The sequence below is a fragment of the Sceloporus undulatus genome, chromosome 3 (assembly GCF_019175285.1).
Source record: "Sceloporus undulatus isolate JIND9_A2432 ecotype Alabama chromosome 3, SceUnd_v1.1, whole genome shotgun sequence".
In the NCBI taxonomy this organism is placed as follows: domain Eukaryota; kingdom Metazoa; phylum Chordata; class Lepidosauria; order Squamata; family Phrynosomatidae; genus Sceloporus; species Sceloporus undulatus.
This window is the reverse complement of record NC_056524.1, coordinates 50,207,986-50,226,162: the sequence shown is the minus strand read 5'-3', so window position 1 is coordinate 50,226,162 and position 18,177 is coordinate 50,207,986.

Genomic DNA, 18,177 nt, shown 5'->3' with positions numbered 1-18,177 from the left:
CATCAGAAAAGGTAAAAATTTAGCAGGAGGAAAGGTAACACCTCTTTCTTTCTGTCCTTTTCCTGGTTTTATTTCACTATTCAAATGAAAACTGCTGGAGGGTTGCAGTTTCTCTTATTCATGTCTGGCATGAGTTCTGTCAATAATAGCTACTGGATCACTACATACTTTTGTATTATCAGTAAAGGGATATATGAATAGAAGGCGGCATTGCTCATGCAGGGCAACATCCTGTGAAGGGACGAGTACTTCCTGAAAGTCAGTGAGGTCCTAGAGCACCATTGGAGTCAATAAAAATTGAGCGAAGAGAACAGCATGGTGCTTCAGATAGGTATGTAGCACATTTTCTAACTTTAGATTTTCTTTCTTTAATAAAGTAAAAAAATCAGTCCAAGGTTATTCTAATGCTATGTTAATTAGTGCTATATAATAATTATTATAAATAGTGTGGGTTGTAATAAGGTTGCAATGCCATGTTATAACAGAAGCCATAGTAACCTTGAGTTGTTATGCAGGCTACTGGTTCAGTAACTGCAGTCCCATGACAAAGTAATGAGATTTGTCACGAGTTACTAGTGGTCTATCCTCACTACACATGTCTGTCACTTCATACCACTTAAATTACTGTTCAGAACACAGTTCACATTACTTTAAGTGCCTCATGGCTCCATCCTACAGGCTCTTGGGATTAGTGGTTTAGTCAAGTATTTGAATTCTTTGCTAGAGAGCATTAATACTTTCCCCACTTAGAAATTAGAAATCCCAGTATTTGAATGGGTAAATCATGACAGTTAAAGTTAACCATGATAGTTAACGCAGTAATAAACTGATATAACTGTATGTATAGCTATAACTTGTGTAGTGTACACTATGACTATAAGGCAGTTAAATAGACTAGTGTATTGATCAAGATCATACATACAGATGCATGGGAAAGTCCAGCAATCAGGCTGCTTGTCAGCTGGGTTTTCCAGTCTGTGAACTTCATTTCACCATAGTGAACATAGTCTAGTACAGGGTTAGAAATAAAGTGGTTTTCCAGAATATTGGAATGAAACATTCCTGCAGCCAGAAGATTCCCCAATGGTGAAGAATGCTCAGAGGAGCAACTCAAGAGCATATATTATTTCTAATCTGATCTATTGGGCAATGCTCCCCAAACATAGAAATGATCTGGTACCTTTAAAAAATAACAACCTCAAAGCTACATCCTGATTGATGAAAACATCTAATCCAACATAGTCAAACAAGACAGGACATCTGTCAACAAATGATTTTTAAGTTGTAATGCAGTTAGTACCTGAAGATGTTGTTTTCAGGTTCTTGCTGTAGTAATCTAGTATGTCTTACTTGTGCTCTGTATTTAAACTTTTCATGTTTGCCCATTTCCACATACTGAATAGTATGGAAATTAATTTAGCCCAATTAAACTTTTCATCTTGGATTAATGTAACCCGCTATTGAGTGGTAATAGCCAGGTTCATTTTAAGTTGGGCTGTGTACCTGTCATCCATGGTTGATTAACTCAGTGGTTCCCAAACTTCGGTCCTTTGGGTGTTTCATACTTCAATTTCCAAAAACCTCAGCCAGCCTGGTCTGTAGTTAGGCATTCTGGGAGCTGAGGTCTAAAGCACCCGGAGGACCAAAGTTTGAGAATCACAGCATTAACTGATTTATGAAGAAAAGTATGTCAATATATATTTTTATTACCCAGACACACACAGATACAAATACACATGTATACATACATACAAAGACAGGTCACTGAAATTACAGTATCCATGCTGGTCCCTGAAAGCTGGGAGGGGGCTAATTTAGCAGCAGTCTGGGAGGGGCAAGGAGGAGGACAAGGCGATCCCCCCCCCACAGACACACACACACACACACACACTGGGTGACACCAACATCAGTGACTCCACTGAACACGAGAGAACAGGTTTGTGCCTACTATCCAGTCCTTCTCTGACATCATCTGGAGCAGCCCTTCTGTCTCTGCTGCCAGACAACTGGCAGAAACAGGCTACTGAAACTCTTCTGGTCAGTATGTTTCACATTTCAACATTTTTACAGTCCTTTTGGCCCTTGGAAAATCCCAGTGGGAGAAGTGATCAGACTCATTGCAGATGTCTACTCCTGCCTATAACTAATTTGAAATCGTAGAATTATAGACCTGGAAGAGGGCATCAGGTCCAACCCCCTGCTCAGTGCAGGATATCTAGCTAAAACATTCCTGGAAGGTAGCTGTCCAGGCACTTTTTGAAGACATTCAGAGAAGGAAACCCCACGACCTCTCTATAGAATTAGTTCCATTGCTGAACTGCTCTCACTGTCAAAATGTTCCTTCTAATGTTCAATTGGAATCTTGCTATTTAAGTGGGAGATGGTGTGATTATTTCCCACAAAACGGCACATGACCCCTCCCAAAAAGATTACACATGCATGTGATAATACAAACAACAAAACAAAAAACCTAAGTTTGATCCAGAGGATCAATGACAGAGATGACCCCAATTATAATCTATTTTGAACAGAGCACTGTGAGCATACTGTTTTTTAACCAAGCTTGCCTTATCTGCATTGGCCATGTCTAATTGTCATAGCCACGGGTTTCTGTATTTAAAATAATACTGAATGTTCCCTAATTCTGAACAATGTATTTTTTTTAGAAAACCAGAGAGTGGTGTCTTGCTATGCAAGACAGTAAACTGTCATATCCACAAGAAGGAGCAAAGTATGAATAAGCTAGAGAAGTATAGGTCCAGGGACTTACTTTGGTAAGAAAAACAAGGAAAATAATCGAATAAATGAAGAAGGTGAATACAACCTAAAAGGTAATAGTGAATGTCTGAGTTTGAAATATTATATTATGTATATTATGAAAGATTATATTATGTATTATGAATAGAAAATAGTAGTGTGTATAGTAGTATGAGCAGCAGTAGGTATTTATTACTTAATTGAAGTTATAGTTATGTGGTGTTTTAGTTTGTTTAGATGTTTAGTTAATCTAGAAGTTTAATTTAGTTTTTGTGTTTAAAATGTTTAAGTATGTATGGAAGATATGTTTAATAATTATTTTTTTAAAAAAAAAATCAGATTTTCCGTTACAACCAGACAAATTTATTTCCCACTTTACTATCTAATCCTTCAAATTCAGTCAAATTTTCCCCTTAACTATATATTATTATGCTTATTTGTATTTTTAAGTATTCTACTATATATTCAAACCACCTTCCACAGTCTCACAGTTTGCAAGAGAATTTAATCTACCCCTTCTCCAAATTACACAGTTAACACACTTATTTGTTTATTCCCCAGTCTCCCCCACCTTTTCTCTCACTCTTTATACTTCTTTGTCTCTAATTGTTCCAATAGTTACACTTATGTACTATATCCAAACTGATTATTTCAGAATACTTTGTTGATTCTTTTCGTTAACTGTTAATTAACCTGAAGATAAACCACAGATTAATACCAGTAGGACCTATAAGGTAACAATTACTTCCTTTCTATTATTTTTATTCCAGCTAACCATCTATTTCCCTTAGTAGTAATATAATACCAATATCAATATATCAATATAATAATGCCAAACAGTCAGATGTTTTCTTTACTTTGCTCTTAGTCCTTTCCTTCTCCTTCTCCTCTTTCTCCTATTTTCTTCATCTTTACTCTGGAGGTCTGCTGTTCTTTAGATCTTACCCCTCAATTTTTCTATTTCTCTGCTTTGCCTTTAGTCCCGCTCGTCTTTTCTCTTTTTTCTCATTTTGTGACCACTAAACTCTGAAACCTCTCTGTTTCTGCTTTCCATCATTTTAATAGCCATCCTATAGGCACTCCTGGACACAATTACACTCTAATCACTTTTCTGTTAGTCCTTTTCATCCGTCTCACCCCCCCTTTTTTCTCTCCATTTTTTCCTTTTTCCGGATTTTTCCCTTTTCACTAGTTTTAATCCATAATCTCCATCATCTGCCTTGTTTTAAGTCCCTTTTGACTCACCCCACATGTTCAACAGTAATTCCTAATCATCAATTTCTTTCTTTAAAAGTCTCAGTCTTGCCTTCAGTCTGTCTTCCCAAGGCTTGGAGTCTTCTCCCTTCTCCTTCTCCTCCTCTTTTCAGCCTCTCTCCTCCTACCTCAGCTCCACATCTCTTACTTCACTCCTTGTCACTGTTCCTGGTAGATGGGTTCCAACAATTAAGAAAATTTACTAATGGTAGGTATGAGTTGCTTATTTCTTCAATAGTCTTACAAGCTCAAATAAAAAGTGGTGGTGGTGCTTATCTTGCAAAGTGGCTGCTCAATGCAGACATGGCTTGCTCAGGTCACTTGCAGCTCCTTTCTGCATCTCTTGTCTCACCAAGAGCCCAAGATTCCAAAATTGAGCCCCTCTGCCTTCCCTTTATTGGCCGGGGGGGGGGGGATACCTTTTACCAGCCGGCAAATCTCCCCAGCTGATCTCATCCCCACAATGATCAATTGTCCACAGGATCTATTCCTTTGAAGACAATCTCCGCACTGCCATGCCCCTGGAATTCCATGTACATATCCATTTTGTCATATGTCTGTATTACAGGGACTGACATTTACTCATAAGGCCCTTTCATGTATTTTCAATGCATTCTCTCTCTACAGGTAAATAACCCAATACAATACAATGCTATGCACTGAGAATGCCCTCTCCTATCTTCCCACCAATCCCCCCCAGTTGTTGTGAATGATAGAAGGGCCTCCCCAGTAGATATCAAAGCATGAGCTGGTTCACCAGGGAAAATACAGTCCTTCAAATAACCTGGACCTGAGCTGTATAGAGAGAATCATGGTGGTGTAATGGTTTGAATGTTGGACTACAGTTCTGGAGACCAAGGTTCAAATCCACATTTAGCCATGGAAACCAATTGGGTGATCTTGGGTAATGACATTCTTTAAGCTTCAGAGGAAGGCAAAAACAACTCTCCTGAACAAATATTTTGAAGAAAGCCCTATGATAGGTTTGCTGTACAGTTGCCATAAACTGGAAACAACTTAAAGACACACAACAAAGACAAGCTGTATAGAATTTTATAAATCAAACCCAGCACTTTGAATTGTGCCTCGAACTGACCAGCAGCTTGTGAAGCTGTTGTAACAAGGGAGTTGTTTGTTCCCCATGGAAAACACAACTGTCAAATGTGCAGCAGTGGCTGGAAATCTGATAGGTGTTGCAATGATCCAGCAGTGTTTGCAAGAGGCAGGACAGAGGTGACTGAAGAGGCTCTGATCTGTCACTGCTAATCCGCTTCCCAAGGCACTGGATTCACTTCACCTGATGATAGAGACTACTTTCAGTAGTAGCACATTTGTAGGTTTTTTTTCTGGCTTTGCCTCAATGTTTGTGTCTTCAGTACAACCTTTGAATAAGAAATCTGATATTTACAGTCATGGAAACAGAGCAGGCTGATATAAACATCCTTAAAATTTCACATTCCAATGAGATTTATAAAGGCAGGTTGAGAGATGTGCAGCACCAAAATAATATTTGGCAGCATTCAGAAAGACACAATGAGAAAAATATTTTGTTACAAAAGGAACAGGGTTTTTGTCTTATGTGTTTAATATTTTAATTTTTAATAACATCCAACTTCATAAGTAATGTATCATTGTAAAAACATCAATACTAGTTGATAACATTTTCCAGTTTATTTATTTTAGGTTCATTTATGTATAAAGTCTATATCCTTGTCACATGCAATCTCACTGCTGGTCACAACAGTCAAATAAAAACAGACACAGTTAAGAAATAGAAACACCATGATCTTAACACCTGCTGAATAAGAAAAGGTTTCAATTTTCACAGAAAGATAGGTAACGTACAAGCCAACAGGAGTCTAGAGGCCCTAGACATCACAGTGATAGTGCCTAGAGGGTCCTCAGGCAACTTGTAAGTATTTAAACCTCTGCCAGCGTGATGTAATTAATCTTTAGGTGGACCTCCTCAGATGATGACAGAGGCAAGCAAGATTATATAGGGAAAGGGGGAAAAAGTGTTCTTATGTCCTTCCTGTGGTGTGTGAGGTGATGCAGCTGTGCTTCTTCCCATTCTGATGGGTAATGCAAGAAACCTGAAACCACATGGGAGGAGACCATACTGTTGAATCTCCACATTGCCCTCATTAACTCATCATCTTTAAGTGAGATTCAGCCTATATCATGTCCATATCTTGCTTGAATGGCCTACCTTGCCTTATCTTTTATTCACTTCTTTTCTTGCCTCCTTGATCTTGCTTGTTTTTTTTCCATTGCCTCCAACTGCCTTAAAGAGTCAAGCTGGGCTGGGGGGGCGGAATTCCATTATGAACACCTCAATACTGTCCAACATTTCACAGATGAAAACTGGGACAAGTATGGCTAAACAACATCAGAGTGTAGTAACTGGGGAGCAAGCTTGTTTTCTGCTGCTCCAAGGAACAGGACCCGGAACAATGGGTGCAAGCTCCAGGAAAAGAGATTCCACCTCAACATTAGGAGGAACTTCCTGACAGTCAGGGCTGTTTGACAGTGGAACACATTCCCTCAGACTGTGGTGCAGTCTCCTTCTTTGGACGTCTTTAAACAGAGACTGGATGGCCATCTGTCAGGGATGGTTTGATTGTGATTTCCTGTATGGCAGGGGGTTGGATTGGATGGCCCTTGTGATCTCTTCCAACTTTGTGATTCTATGATTCTATAAGATGGGGAATATTATTAATACAAAACAACACACAATGACTGTCCATGCCAAACAGCTGGAGAGCATACAAGTCTAGTCTTTCCACATTACCCATATGAAGGTGTGTACCAATAAAGCTGACACACTGCCAGAGTTCTTGACCTTACACTGGGAGCCTAAAGATTTTAAGAGTGATTTAATACAGCTTTTAAATAAACCTAGTCACATTTCAGCTATGTAATGTTGCTGCTGCAACATATAAATGAGGTATTGGTCCCCAGTTTGCAAAAATGAGAGGCAGACTGGATATTGGCTTGACACTTTTGATAGATTTAATGATGGATAAAAGTGAAGGTACATAGGATCCTTTTTACATGGTCATATTTCAAAGGGACAAAAATGCACACACACACACACACACACACACACACGCACACGCACACATGCTTTATTAGATATGTGTTTCAAAATGTTGTTCTGAGAATAACCTGCTTGGATATTATTTTCATTTTTGAACTTAACATTATTGTTCTTTTCCCTAAAACAATCTTACCAATATTAATTCCCTGGGAGAAACATTTTGCATGAGTATTTTCCCCAACATCATAAATTACAGTCCTTTGTTTGTATTTGGAGGTGTCAGTCTACTGGAAAAGTATTATTAGGATTTCACAGCAGCCATGCATTATCCAAGTGTGTGCATTATGATTGTAATTTCTCGCACATATGTTAAACCGGGAGGCTTAAATTGGTACCAGATAAGTTACCTTTCAGAAACTCTATAAAATTAATGCACAGCACTGCTCTAGATGTGATAGTCCTTCTGCCAAAACAATGCATTTCCTATAATTGCACGCTATGCAGCTTTAGAAAATCAGGGTATCACTGGATACTTTGAAAACAGTACTTGGAATGAACTAAAGGAAAAGAAAGATGAGAAAATACTACCAAAAATTGGACAACAGCCTGTGTAAGATCTTTTTTTAGCAGACAAATATGAAAGGTTTTGCTACTTGCCAACACTTTTGTAGATGCAGAAAACCACAACCTCACAAGGTATGTCTGCGTTGTATTTATATCACTCCTAAAGAGCTGCATCATACTGCAAAAACACCCTGTCATCCCTAAAGCTTCATTTGTGTCAGGGCTCCATTCAGGCAATACTTTTTAGAGCCAGAAAGAATTCATTCATGGAATATATAATAAAAGATGAAAAAGCAAAAACTCATTTTTCTTCACCACTGATTGCCAGGCCATGACTTGAGAGTTCCCAGGTTCTTGAATCTGACTGGCTATGACATAAACTGGGCCATTTTATTCATTTTTTAAATAAGTCAAATATGTATCTTGTTTCTTTGTACCTGTGCTGTGCGCCTTGCACCTGACTGCAAATGCACACCCCATTATTTTCTGTGGGTCTTGAGCATATGCTCTTTTCCCCATACATCGGGGTGTGGGTGTGTGTCTGGAACGGATCCCCCATGTATGGGCAGAATGGGCTGTACATTTCTATACAGATTATCAGTGCACTTAAACACTCCCTAAGTGGTTTATAATGTGTAAGCTAATTGTCCCCAACAAGCTGGGTATTCATCAATGTGGCTTTGTAAGGCTGCAAGCCTGAGTTGGATTTGAGCCCTTGGCTGGTATTGAACTCACAAGCTTGTGGTTTGTGAGTGAGTTGCTGCAGTAATGGCATTTAACCATTGCACCAACAGTATACCAAGTCCATAATTTAGGCTGGGGTGTGTGGTTATTTGCAACTATCCTGATTGCAAACACCACTGCTTTACCCTCTATTCACTCCTAGTGGTGATCCCCCCCCCCATTTAACTTGTGCCTGTTTCCTCCTTCCATCTATATCTTCCACTGGAGGGGGGGCTACCCACTTTCTTGAATGAAGTGCTGCAGCTGGTGGGTGATGGAAGCCAAGTAGATATTGCCCCCCCTCTGCGGAGAGGCCTACCCCATCACCTCTATACAGTAGCCTAAATCCAGACAAATCTTCATGTGGCAGATTGGTGCACCAGCAATGCATGTGAGATTATGAATGACGTCCCAGTTAAAATGGAAATGTGTAGTATTGATTGCAGCATTGCTAGGAGTCCTCTGCCAAACACATATTGGGAGCAACTTTGCCTAGCACTTCCCCACTAGATCCCTGCTCAACCCCCACTGCTCATCGCTGCCAAGCCCCTCCCCTGATCCCATTGCCAGTTTCCCCCAGTGGCGTCCTCATCCCTGGTGTCACCCAGTGCAGGGCCAGCACTTCTGGGGTCAGGGCTTCTGGTGCAGGGGGTGGGGCTTCTGGACGTAGCGCTCTCATGAGGAAAATGAGGCAACAACATTGAGGTGGGGGTATCGTTGGCCTTTCTCAGTGCCACTGCATCTGTGTCTTCAAGAGGAGAATGAGGCAGTGACACGAAGGTGGGTCACCCACTGTGGACCACACTTCCTGTATTCCCCTTAGTGATGCCATTTGCTCCCCCCCAATCCCTGTCCAGAGCTGCGTGGCCACCACCTCACACCAAGCCACTCTGCTACTTCTCCACCACCATGGTGCAAGGGTGACCCCTCCCAGTGCCATTTCCTCTCATGAAATTCCTGGTACTGCTTGACCCCCCCCATCTTTGTTCCCATGTCCACTTCCTGACCCCTGGAGAAGATGGAGAACAGAAGGGGATAATAAAGGCTAAAAAAGGAAAGAAGGAAAGGCACATTGATTGGTAACAAACATCTTAATGCAACAAACAAGCAAATAAATGCATTTGTATAAGTTATTTCCTGTTTTCTTCTCTTTTTCACAGAAGTGGTGAGTCTGGGAGAAGAGTTATGGATGAACTGCTTGGGTGATAGAATCATAGAGTTTGAAGGAGCCTCATGGGCCACCAAGTCCAACCCCAAGCAGGATCCCCACCTATCAGATAGCTGTCCAAAGGAGGAGACCCCATCAACTCTCAAGGCCATTGGTTCCATTGCCAAACTGCTCATAATGTCAAAAAGTTCCTATTAGTGTTCAATAGAAATCTTTTCTCCTGTAACTTCAAACCATTACACTTGGGGTGCAGCAGAGAACAGGCCTGCCCCCTCCTCTCTGTGAAACCCCTTGTAATGTTTAAAGAGTACAGTCATGCCATCCCTCAGTTCCCAGCTGAACATTCCCAGATCCACCATCCTTTTGTTCTCCACAATGGCAAAGAGATAGAATTAATATTCAAGCTCAGGAAACTATTAGGAATCACAATGGTGACCTTGTTTATAGGAAATCCATCTCCACCCCGTCACCCCCAAATGTAGATCTCAGTGATACATCACTATACAAGAGGATAAGAATACACCAGGTATCAGAAGTAGTCAAAGTGTGGCTCAGGCCATATATGACCCCTGCACCCGTCTTTTGTGACCCCTCAAACATGCATGAGTTCTCTAAAGGCTTCCAAAATTCCCCCTCCAAAACTGGTATTATTTTGGGACAATATTAACCCCCAAGCCATGCAGAAATTCCCTAGATGTGTGAAAACGTGTGAAAATCCCCTCATCCATATAAGTATTCCACAACCCCTTACTGACCCCAGATACTTTTGTTTTCTTTTGCAGTACCTCCCAAAAGAACAATAGGAGGTGATTTCTTATCACTTCTGGTTGCCATTTTGAGAGGGACTTTGTAGAAACAAGGAGGTATCTGGTCTTACTGTGGGTGGTCTGTGGATGGTTACTGCTGGAACTGTGGATGGGTGGGTGAGTGGTCTGCAGTTGGATTGGGGGGAGGGACTGAGACATGGCCCCCATGCAGTTCTTATCCAGATCAGATGGAGCTGTTTCCAGAAATATTCTGAAAGCCTACAATCATGGAAGAAATGTACTAAGGACACGTACACCAATCCCTTTCTTAAGAACCAAAACAACAATAACAAAAATTGCTTCCACAGCATGTCATTTTAAATGTCTTTTGAATTTATTTTTACATCAATTTCATCCCATGATTTGTATTGTAGATGTAAGACACAGTTGTCAGTTCTTTCCTCTGTGGATGCAAAATTATAACTATGCATTGTTCTAGTGAGTAAAACAGTAGAATAAGAGAAGAATTTTTATTCAGCATTATCTGTTGCAAAAATATATTACAAAGGGAGAGCAGAATCATTCCACCAAAGAGTAATTCCCCAACAAGGAAGAGACTGTGTATGTGCATGAATGGCACAGGAATTCTCTCTGAATGGATCTCTGTAAGTGTTCTTTTATGGCCTTCATTTGTGAAGTGATTTGCATTGCAAGACAAGCAACCAAATAATCAGGATGAGTAATAGTTGCTGTCTTTTAATAATGTTTTGTTCTATTGCCTCATTTTATAGGTTGTTATCTAGACCCAATTTAATCTCCTTTATATTTTTAGATTTTTTTTTTCAAAACCGTGGCATTCAGAATAGCCTTTCTGCCATAATTTTGTGCCTCAAACTCTTATGCTATTGAAACAATGGGTTCATGGTTAGGACTCCTTCCTTCCCCAATTAGTGAAACACATGGTGCCTGGGGGAAAATGGCAAGCCTCTTCCAAATGCTTTATCTTATGGCAAGTCAGTTGTGCACATTACTGCCACACAGCGAATTAACTGCTTAAAGGCTTTTGGCATAGAGGTACAGGTGTAACTTTCCAAGCACATTAAAAGTTAATCCAGAATTAAATCAGTTTTCTGGTGGTCACCACCACAGCTAATTTATCATAGCATAGATGTCAGCATAGATATGCCATTATCTGAAAGCTTGGTTTTATTGAGGTGTACATCACATTATGTACACTTTATAGTCTTTCCAGGACCATTGTGAAGATAAACAGCAGTGTCTCTCCTTCACATCAGGGAAACTCTTCAGCACTGAAAGGAAAGTAGTGGGTCCAGTTCTGGAAATAGCCTTCCATTTTGGTGTGTCTGTGCAAGAAACATAGACCCTTTCAGTACAGCACTTGCTTGAAACAAATACCAGCTAATTTGTAACATGACAAAAATGGACTGGATCCAATACCTGTTTTCCATTGATGGACAGGGCTGGCCATGGAAGATGACTCCATTTTATTTTGAAGGATTCCTGTTGCCCCATCATACTGCCTAATGCTGATGTGCTTCCTGTGTAGTATTTTCAGGTTACTGGAGGGGTTTTTATAGGCAGAAGAGGTGGAAAAGTCTGCTTTTCTTAACAAACCCAAATGGTTTGAGAACAGAAACCATTGTGATTTTTTTGTTGTTGTTCTAACAGTGTATAACAGCAAGTCCTTTTAAGGGATTTTGTATTTATAAGGCATGGACTATCTGTTGTCCACAATATGAGTTACAGTAGACTTAGAATTTGATTTGAGAAGTGTCTGTGGGCCATGGGTGACTGTGAGCCATTTCTGGCAAATTATATTATAAGTGAAGAGTAAACACAAAGTTGAATTAGGGCAATAGATGGGGGGAAATCATCCCTGATGCTACATGTGTCCCTCCCCCCAAAGCCATTTTTAAGGTCCCCAGTTCCCTCTAAATTGACTTGTGGGTCACTTTGGCGGGTTACAAACCGCCATGAAGGTACGCGCAGAGCGCATACTAGGATTAGGGAGGTGCAGTGCTTCCGCACCTCCCTAACCCTAATAAGCGCTCTGCGCGTAAAAAATGACGGTGGCCGTTCCAGACGGCCGCCGTCATGAGGACGTCATGGCCGCACCGCCTCTACACGGGGCGGCACGGACGTGACGTCCTCACTCCGCGCCAGGGCGCCTAGGGTGCCCTTTCCACGGACCAGGAAGGAGCTCCGTTTCGGAGCTCCTTCCTGGTTTGCGGCAGCGCTTTGCTTCGCTGGGCGCAGCCTTCAGACAGCTGCGCTCAGCAAAGCAATGGAGAAAGGAGCCAAGCAGCCCCTTTCTCCTTCTCCCCGCTGCCGCGGGGTGTCCTTGGGGCTTGAAGCCCCAGGGACACCCCTTTTCAGGCTGCGGGGAAGCAGCGTTTTGCTGCTTCCCCGTAGCCTGAAAAGCGGTGGATCGGGGCCTCAGCGGCTGCCGTTCTGACAGCTGAGGCCCCGATACACCGGGGAAAGGGGCGGGTGCCTTTCTGTTCTTTAAAAAGTCTTTTTCTGGGCCTAAAGTAGCCCTGGGGAAAATGGAACAAAATTGGCAGCCATTTGGGGCTAAAACAAGTCTTTTTAAAAAGTCAAGAATGTTCTAGGAGGCTACTAATTCCTGACAGTTGCCTACAGCTGAGTTAAGTGGGGCCTATGGACATTCAATTGGCCTAGAAGAGCCAAGGACTGTAATGACTTGGTGCAATACAATTAGCTTATAATATTGAAATATGTACTAGGATGATGGCCACCATTTGTTAAGAAATATAGATCTGAATGATATCATTGTATCATTACTATCATTGTGAGATAGTAAGCAGATTCTGTATCTGGAAGCACTATACTTCAGGTTAAGGATCTGAAAATCTTCAATTTCATTTTGTTGCATTTTGCAGTATTTCAGTAAGATTCTTGACTTATTCAACCCTGTTACCCCAAGAATATTGGGGGAGGGGGGCACTGGAACTGGGTTTCCCCACCAAGTTTGACAATTGTTAGGAAATTAGCCTTGTGGGAAGATGGGTAACCTTTAGGATTGATGCTCCAGTGTATATCAGTACTCACTGGAAAGGATTCCAGAGCTTGGTGAGCTAACAAGGTTTTTATTTAGAAAAACATCAAACATATACATGAGAGCAATTCAGACAGATGCAGCATTCTGAGCTAACTGAAATGGAGATAGGGAAACATGATAGCAGAGTCTGAGGGGCTTGTTGGGGTGGGTGATAATTACCTGTCTGATGAGTAGAAAGCTAGAGTGACTCAGACTGGGAGTTCTGAAGGAGGTACAGTTTCATACTTGGATTGCAGCTGATGACAACTGTATGCATAATGTGAGCATGTAGACTGAGTTCCTGGGACCCATACTTATACCTAAAATCTAACCCCAAGAAATGGGCTATATAATAAGGTAACAAAGGCTGGATGTCCTTTTCCATGAATCAACAATGGAATTCTGGACTGGCTGATGCCTTTGATCTCTATGGGACAAAAACATTGATTGGATCAGGATATCCGCTGGATGCATGGGCATACTGTCTCCAGATATGAGATATGAAAAATGGGGATCCCAAAATACAGCGTGGAGTATGGAGGATGCGCTAACAACACTGAATTGGATTGGGACAGATCCATTTACACTTACATATAATTTTTGGGGGGGTTGACGAACCTGATTTCTTCCCAATGGTAAGAACCTTAAAGTTTTTGTATTTTTTTCCCCCGACAGCACTATGTATCACAACTTGAAAAGGTTAATTAAAAAGCCTCAGTTTAATGCCTTTTCCATCCATACTTCAGACAGTCTTCTCCAGCTCAGGGAGTAAAATGCTGGTTCTTCCCCCAGTGTTTCACATCCTTTTGTGGATTGCCTTGAGGGTTATGCATTTGACATGATGCCTACAAAGAACAATCTATGCTGAATTCTCCACATATTTTCTCCCCACACCTGTTTCTGGATGGGGTTATTTGGAGAGAGGTATTTTTGTCATTATTGCCATCAAACTGACTTTGACTTATGGAAACCTTATGAATGATACTCCTCCATAAATCCCAGGTATCAGCTTTGCTCAGATCTTTCAAATTCCACACCATGACTTCCTTTAATGAGTCAATCCATCTGCAATGTGGTCTTCTTTTCCTGCTACTTTCCTTTTTGTTAAATATTATCTTCTTTTCCAATGAGTCATGTCTTCTCATATTTTCAAAATACAATAGCACATAGAACATGGCCACATAGCCCGAAAAACCCACAAAAAAAAATATGGATGCCGGCCATGAAAGCCTTCAACTTCACATTACAATAGCATTAGTTCAGGTCAAACAAAAAGAGGTAGAACTTATCTCCATTGAGCCTCCAATAGACAATCCAAACTATACTGTTTTCTTCAGCTTTTAGTGTTTTTAATCAGGGTTGCTTTTCTTATCATTTTAAGTGATTCCCACCCACTGGAAAAAAAAAAGCCTACTTAAAAAAATCTATTTCAGCCCATTTTTAACGTGTTTTTCCTTGTTTCATCTGTTTTTATTTGCTGTACATTGTCATGAGGGCTGACAGGTAATAAATAAATACTTTAATAAACAAACAAATAAAGACATTTTGTCAAACGAAAGGGACACAAGTGCACTTTGAGATTAATAACTTCAAACCTGAGGAATATTACTACCCGATGAGTGTTGTTAGCTGTAAGCCAGAATATTTTGCCAATTCATATGACTATGCATATGCCTGCTTCTTCTGGAAGGTAATTAAAACAAACAAACAAACAAACATCCAGACACCTGTAGATACAATCTAGATAGCGGATGTAAAAGGGTACATATCCTTCAACCCCACCCTTAAAGCATGCTTTCTTTCTGTTCAGCATCAATATGATCTGTCTCTCCCTTGTCTGCAGCATGATCTCCTGAGCTCTCTGTGGCTTTTCTCAGGTTGTTTTTAATTAGCCTTCTGATTATGTGGTTGTTTCTGCCCACAATAGGCATCATTTGGTCCTGACGCTGTGGTCTGTTCAGCAATTAGTTTTCCTTTGCAACATTTTTGTTGCCAGGGCAACCCACCTGCACACCAGGTGTCAGCACTCCAGAAAGTTTTCCTGTCACAAACTGGTGACACTGATCAAGGTTTGGAAGGTGGATGCCAAAAGTGGCAATATCATGTCACATTGCTATTAGTTACCACTTAAAAGTCTGCAAAGAAAAGGGGATCATTATAGGTCAAATTAGTCAACTTTCTACTGCAGGCACTCATTATTTGTGTAATGGCATGCAGCCAAGTCAGTATATTTCGAGCAGCCCAATCTTTCTTGAACTGTACAAATTCAGCAGGCCTCACAAAGCTGTTAATTTAAGGTTTCAGTGCACTTGCAGTTGTAACCTTTCTGACTGGCATCAGTGAGAGTGCCAAGGCACCAATTTAATGGGGAACTCTCTTTTTTTATGTGTACTAAGCATAATTTGGCTGAACTTTAGTTTTCTCTGACACTGCAAACAAAATGAAAGTCAAGAAATTTTGGGCAATGTGTCATTACTTATGCTTCCATGCTGAGGCTTTTGGAGCAGCTTCCCTTATTAATATTGTTCCCTTTAGTTCTAAAATGCAGATATATGATCTTCCAGAGGGGAATAGTAACATATTTGGGGAGAGGGTGTAAAATTGGAAGCAAATATCCCAGTATTGTCTTCTCAGTAGCCATGGGATATTGATTACCATAACAATTGGAGATCAAGGAAAAGTGGAGTATTGGGTAAAGCAGAACAGAATAGAGCAACTGGGAGAAGCGTATGACTAAACCAGGAAACCAGATCATTCCACACACTGCAACATTTTCTTGCAGGTCCCACCTGGGTTACCTGAATTGAACTAAAGACTCACAGAATGTTAGAGCTGAAAGGGACCACGAGAATGATAGTGGCCAGCCCCCTCTATGCAGAAATACACCATTATAGCCCTGCCAAAAAATGTCTATCTAACCTCTGCTTAAAGACCTCCAAAGATGGAGAATCTACCACACTCTGAAAGAATCTATTCCAGTGTTGAACACCTTTTATAGTAAAATGTTCTGTCTACTGTTTAGGTAGAATCTCTTTTCTTGTAATTTGAATCCATTGTTTTGTATTCTAGCCTCTTGAATAGTAGAAAACAACCTAGCTCATTTTCTCTATGGCATCCTTTCAGGTATTGAAGGATAGCTATCATGTCACCTCTCAATCTTCTCTTCTTTAGGCTAAACATAACCTATTACTATTACAAGGGGCTATTGCTTGCCTTCTAGACACTATATTTGTATTAATGAAGCTGAGAATGGCATTGGCTATTTTGGCTGCTGCATCAAACCACTGACTAATTTTTAGCTTGTAGTCTACTAAGCTCTGTAGATCCCTTTTGTTTGCACTGCTTCCAACCCATGTCACCCATCCTATACTTGTGCATTTCATTTTCCTGCCTAGATGTAAGTACCTTGCATTTATCTTTATTGAAATTTATTTTGGTAGTTTGGGCACAAATCTGTCATGGTCATTTTGAATCCTGTCCTCTGGTGTATTAACTGCTCCCCCCTAATTTGATGTCATCTGCAAATTTGATGAGCATATTTTCTATTTCATCATCTGTAGCCTTGTCTGCACTGGCCAGGGTATTCCAGGCACAGCCTGGAATATTCTGGCCCCACAGTTGTTCCAACGTGTTTCCTTGGCTTCTGTTCCCATGCCACAGTGGCTGTCTCCAAAGGCATCCTGTTGGGCTGCCTAGCACATCCATTTCTGCTACAGGTTACTTGCTTCTGAGGTCAGAATGAGGTGCCCAGGATGAGTGACCCATGGTAGCAGTGGATGCACCAGGTGGCCCAGCAGGATGTCTATGCAGACAGCCACTGTGGCATGGAAATAGAGGGCTCTGGATATTCTCAGAAGATCTGGAGCAACAGGTATATTTTAAAAATTCATGTTAAACTTGTTATGCCCTGATTCTCGTGTGGGATGTGCCAGACATCATCTGGACAGCCCACACCAGAACTGGGGGTTGGCATGTGCATTATCCTAATAGGAAGGTGTCTTTTGACCTATACAGACAAGGCTGCAGTCATTTATAAAGATGTTAAACAACACCAATTCTAGGACAGAGCCCTGAGGCACCTCAATAGTCAAATCTCTCCAGGATGAAGAGCAACCATTGGTAAGTACTATCTGGCCATTGCTCCCCATACGGTGTTTTGTTAAGTGTACAGACACGAGTGACCAGATGACCATCTACTCATTGCACCAGTAAGGTGTCACATACCACATATGGTGAAATTACAACAAATACAGCAGGTTACCAATAATGCAATGGATGTAATAAAAACATACACAAACTGGCCAGTCCAACAGGAGGCCATGGGGGGGAAAAGGTGAAGGGTGTATGCATAGAGGGCCACCATAATGATGCTTTGCTAATAGCAATAGTAAGCACATTTCTATACCACTTATCAGTGCACTTAAGCAGTTTACAATGCCCCCAATAAGCTGGATACTCATTTTAGTTACTAATTGCCCCCAACAAACTGGGTACTCATTTTAGTGAACTACGGAAGGATGCCAGGCTGAGTCTACCGTGGAGCCCTGGGAGCAAACTCACAACCTTGTGGCTGTGAATGGCTTCAGTACAGGAATTTAACCACTGCGCCACCAGGGCTGCCTATGTGTCCATGGGCACACCAATCCATTGTACATGCAGTGCATCACCCATGTGACTGTGTGGCTGGTTACATAGGGTGTCCAGCTGGGCAGGACAAGGGAGGTAATTGGCAGACACAGGAGGTGTGTTTGTGCAAACAACAGGGGCTCAGCCAAATCAGAAAAATCTGTAAACAGCCCAGGTTTTTTTTCTTCATCTGCTCAGCCCCTAAGTTGATGATTTT